This window comes from Octodon degus, unplaced genomic scaffold (genome assembly GCF_000260255.1).
Source record: "Octodon degus isolate 3935 unplaced genomic scaffold, OctDeg1.0 scaffold00079, whole genome shotgun sequence".
NCBI classification, from domain to species: domain Eukaryota; kingdom Metazoa; phylum Chordata; class Mammalia; order Rodentia; family Octodontidae; genus Octodon; species Octodon degus.
Genome location: NW_004524655.1, coordinates 877,421 through 883,059, shown reverse-complemented (window position 1 = coordinate 883,059; position 5,639 = coordinate 877,421).

The following is a 5,639-nucleotide window of genomic DNA, read 5'->3' as shown; positions in this document are numbered from 1 at the left end:
GCCAATGACAGGATTCATTGCCCAGCCATTTCTAGGCATTTCTTTCTCGACAGCACTCACAGAAATGAGCAAAGGTGAATGTAGTGAAGCGCACAATGTAATTTTTGCAACATTATTTACATCATGAAGTTAGACTGAACCTGAACCTTTGTCCCAAGGCTAGGAGACAGAATGATGGCTATCCACTGAACTCCATTGAAAGCCCTGAGAGTGGGCAATAAACACACATTGTTCTCCTTGCTTCTCTCCCTTAAACTCCCTGAATATTTGCACCTTCCTGAGCACACCTGAAATAGGCTGATTTCTCCAGCAAGTGCTAAAGTTTCACTTTTAGAAGATTTGTACGCAGCTTCCCTCTGTGCATTCGTTCATTTAAAGCGTGTCACAGCCCATACTCAGGGACTTGCTGCGCTTGGTCACAAAGTGTCTCAGCTTGGGCCGCAGAAGCAGACCCAATAAGAAGCTGTGGATGTAGCTGATTTAGGGGGAAGGCACATCCAGGAAGTGCCAGGCGGGCAGTGACAAGGTGAATCAGGGTAGGCGGAGGGTCACGGTGCTGCAGGACGGGGCCACCAGCAGGTACGGGAGCAGCGATGGCCGAGGGGACATAGGTGGGGCACCCGTGCTGTCAGCCAAGCCCCTGCGTTCATGGGGGTGACATTCTCCTGGGACACAGATGAGAAGCTAACAAAACAAAGCTGAGGAGTGACAGATACATGTTGCATTGAAGGAAACATAGGAGTGCTGGACAACAGAAGAGAAAGGAGGAGATGATGCGCTCACCGAGTGTAGCAATTCTGTAGAGGAGTGTGTCGCTGAGGTGCCTGACACACAGCAGAGCTCACACGGGAGTAGCAGAGGCCTTTAGGTAGGTAAAGTACAAAAGCCTGCAAAGCTGAAACAAGCAAAGAGGGCGCTGAAGATTGAAGCGCATGCTGGCAAGTGGCAACCAGAGTCCACTTTTGGTGGGGTTGGGGATTGGTATTGCTTTTAAGGAGAACAGTGTAGAGGTTCTTCCGAAAACTAAAAATAGAACTGCCCCGTGGCCCAGCGATCCCTGTGCTGGCTGTACACCCAGGGGAAATGAAGCCAGTCCCCTCAAGGATGCACACACCGCCTAATTCACTGCAGCACGCTCACGGCGGCCACGCGAGGCGATGGCCACCCAGTGCCCACTGGCGGGTAAAGGGACACGGAGGTCAAGGACCAGGTGCAGGGAGAGTGATTCCACCCTCGGGAAGTGGTCATGCCATTTGCTACCTCACAGAGGAATGAGGAGGGCATATTCTCCGGGCAATGCAGCTGACCCAGGGAGACCAAGTGATGGGGACCCACTTGGGTGTGGAATCTAACAACGCCAAACGCACGGAAGCAGAGAGGACAACGGCCATGACCAGGGTCTGGAGGAGAGGAAAAAACAGCGGAGAAGTGGGCTAGAGTGTACAGATTTGCAGTTAGAATGCAAAGGTTCCAGAAATCTAATGCACAGCATGGCGACCACTGGTTCCGCAAAAAAAAAAAGAAAAAAAAATCCGTATCACATGCTCAAAATTCACTAAGGGGGTAGATCTTACATGCTCTGAACAGACACTCAAAGGCAATCATGTGAAGAGACAGGCGTGTGAATTTGTTTGATTGCAGTAATCACTGTATTATGGATATTAAAACATCACATGGTGCACCTTAAGTTTTTTTTTTTTAATATTTATTTATTTAGGGGCTGGAGAGATGGCTCAGTGGTCTAAAGCACCTACTTGAAACAAGCTTGGCAAAGCACAGGGACCGCGGTTCAATCCCCCAGCACCACATGCCAGCCAGCCCCGCCCCCTGGTGGGCTGAGCTGGCCACACACACACACACAATAAATAAATGTAATAAATAAAAATAAATAAATATTTAAAAAAATATTTATTTATTTATTTAGTGTGTGTGTGTGGCCAGCTCAGTCCACCAGGGGGCGGGGCTGGCTGGCATGTGGTGCTGGGGGATTGAACCGCGGTCCCTGTGCTTTGCTTAGCTTAGCTTGTTTTAAGTAGGTGCTTTAGACCACTGAGCCATCTCACCAGCCCCAAGTTTTTTTTTTTTATCTTAAGTTATGCAATTGTTATTTACAAAGTAAAGCAGGGCTGGGGAGATAGCTCAGTGGCATAAGCACCTGACTGGCAAGTGTTAAGGTCCAGAGTTTGATCCCTGGTCCCACAAAATAAATAAATAAATAAATAGTAAAGCAAATTGGGTTAAAGTGTAAAGAGAAAGAAAGGGAAGGATGGAAAGGAGAAAGAGAAAGAAAAGAGGGGAGAGAAAGATGTAAAAGAGGCAGAAAAGAAAAGAAGGAAGGGGGAAAAGAAAAGGAAAAGGAAAAAAAAAGTCAAATTCATGTGAAGGTGGGCACTGGGCTCAGGAAAGAGTAGGAATGGAAGTTCGGGCCGTGGGCACAGCGGAGGCTGGGACTGAGCTCGAGTCAGCAGCTGGGAGGGGCTGTGCTTGCACGGATGGGTTTTTAGACGAGCCAGGCTGACCTTCCACAGGCGAGTGTGAGGGTCAGGGGTGTCACCAGCAGGCAGAGGGACACTACCAAAAGCCCTGAGACCACACGGCACTGCCAAGGGAAGCCAGAGAAGAGGCAGAGGTCGAGCAAGGGACTCAGATTCAAGGAATCCAGAACAGAGGAATGGTGGAGCAGGCAAAGAAGGAGCGGATGTGGGGGAACCACACAGTGTCTCGGGTCTGTCAAGTGGAGGGCGAGACTCGGGAAGCGAGGATCTGCTGTGAATGCTGCCGACAGGCAAGAAGAGAACCTTGCACGCACTGCGCTCTTTCTTTCCCAGCAGCCGTCCCTGTGCTCCATGGAGCACCTTGTTTTCCTCCCTTTCCTGCCAAATCTTGCTACGTTTTGCACTTCTCTCTGCTCAGAACAGGAATTGAGGAAGGCCCCGTCCCAACAACGAAAGCAAGGCTTGAGGTGCTTCTCAAATGAAAGCTGTGAGTGTGCACCTTGTCAGCAATGATCTAGCGGCTGGCTGGGGAGACAACTCAGTGGTCGAAGCACCTGCCCAGCAAGGGTAAGGATCCAGGTTCGATCCCAGGTACTGCATGCCGTGCCAGCCCCGGAACCCTGGATGTGCTGTGCTGGCCACTGAAAGCTGGCATGGTGGTGCACCCTTGTAATTCCAGTGCTGGGGAGGCTGAGACAGGAATCTCATTACAAGTCCAATCTGCTTAGGCCAGACTGTGTACCAAATCAATAAATAGAAAGATTTTTTTTTAAATCCCCCTAATGAATGAATGAATGAATGAATGTGACCTTTGGATTCAACACCATCCCTATCAAAATACCAATGACTATTCTTGGGTGGAACCAGGGATTGAACTCAGGCCCTTGAGCTTGCTAGGCAAGTGCTTATTCTACTGAGCCATCTCCCCAACCCCCCCATGACTATTCTTCACAGAACTAGAAGATAAAACCCTAATATTCACCCAAATAGCTAAGTCATCCTTTTTTTGAACGGGGGATTGAACACAGGCCCTTGTGCCGGCCAGGCAAACGCTGATTCTACTGAGCCATCTCTCCGGCCCCCTAGCCAAGTCATCCTGAGCTACAAAGAACAACACTAGAGACCTCACAACCCTGGATTTCAAAATACAGCACATTGTAACAAAACCAGCATGGTGTGACACAGAAATACACGGATAGACCAGTCAGCTGGAACAGAAGGCCGAGTTATAAACCCACACATCTACACTCAGCCAGCTCTTGGCGAAAGAGTCAACAACATAGGCTGGAGAAAAGACAGCCTCTTCAACAGGTCGTGCTGGAAAACTGGATAGCCACCTGCAGAGATGAAACTAGGCACTTCTTTTCCTCTAGAAAATTAATTCAAAATGAATGACAGGAAACCTGAGAAGTTAAAGAAGACTAGAGGAAAACATAGAGAAAGAACCTCAAGATATTGTGTAGGGAACAGGGACCAGAGCGAGGACTCGGTCCTGAGAATGGGAGGGCTCTGGGAGCTCTTCATCCAGCAGAGGACTGTAATTCTCAGTTGTTCTAGTCTGTGTATAGGGTACCCCAAAGCCTCATGCAGTCACTGCTTCTGGAGTCTGTGCCTGAGGGCCGGCCAAATAGCTCAGTGGATTAAAGTGCCTGCAAGCAGGCGCAGGGGCTGGGGTTTGATCCCAGGGCCACCATGCCGGCCCCGCCCCGGGGCATGCTGAGACAGCAATTGTGATTGGGTGTGGTGGCACGCGCCTATAATCCTAGCTCTTGGGAGGCTGTAAACAGATGGATCACTATGAGTCTGATCTAGTAGTAAGACCCTGAACACCCTGTAGACCCCTTCCCTAAAAAAATTTACAAAAACGAACAAACAAAGGAGTCTGTGAGGCCGGGAAATGGCTCAGCAGAATAAGTACTTGCCTGGCAAGTACAAGGGCCTGAGTTCAAACCCCGGTTCTGCCAAAAAACAAAAACAAAAACAAAAACAAAAACAAAAAAGGAGTCTGTGATTGATTATTGTGGGTGTGGATGCTACACTGGCCCTGGAGTGGGTAATTTGCATTACAATATAAGAAGGGCAGAGAGGCTGGCTAGCACCCTGAGCTGCTGCCACTCCAGTTGCTCTCTGCTCTTTGCCACCATGAAAGGTTGCTCTCTTCCTTGTGCCCGTCTGCCTTGGAGCCAGCTCAGTATGGACTGAAACCTCCAGTAACTGTGAGCCAAGTAAACTTTTCCTTCCTTCATTTTGAATGTCGGATATTTGTACCAGCAATGAGAGAAGAGTAACTGAGACAACAATTCAAAGGAAATTTACACACACACACACACACACACACACACACACACACATGCACACACACATGCACGTGCACCACGCACACACATGCACACCATTCTGATTAAGAAATGGGCAGGTGAGCGGGACAGAGAGTTGGGGGAAGAAGACAACCAGGAGGTTCATAATTAGATGAAGGAATGCTCATGTTTTTAGCCACCAGGGAGGTGCAGATAAAGCCACTCCAAGATCCCCCCACCCCAGTCAGAATGGCCCTTGCCAAAGTACGCACACAAGTGCATAACAAAAAATAGCAAACACGAGGGAAGAGACCCTGCTGCACCGCTGGTGGGATGGGAATGCCTGTGCCTGGCATGGAGAACAGCACAAGAAGCCCCAGAAAACTAGAACCAGAGCAGCCCTGCAGCCCATGGACACGCTGAGGGAACAGCACACAGACACCTGTGTCCATTTCTTGCAGTGCTGTTCACCTCAGTCAACTTGTGGATTTAGCCTGGGGGCCCTAGGTCTCCGTTTTCTGGTCTTCTTGGCACCAGGAACTGGTTTTGTGGAAGACAGTTTTCTACAGATCTGAGAGCGGGAGAGGGTGGTTTGAGATTGCAGCCTGCACCTTAGATCCCTCACATGCAGATCACACTAGCGTCTGCACTGTTATGAGAATCTGAGCTGAACCTGGGGCTGGGCATGCTTGTGATCCCAGCACTTGGGAGGCTGAGGCAGGAGGATCCACACACGAGTTCGAGGCCAGCCTGGGCTGCATATGAGTTCAAGTCCAGCCTGGAATGAGAAAGAGAGAGAGAGAGAGAGAGAGAGAGAGAGAGAGAGAGAGAGAGAGAGAGAGAGAGA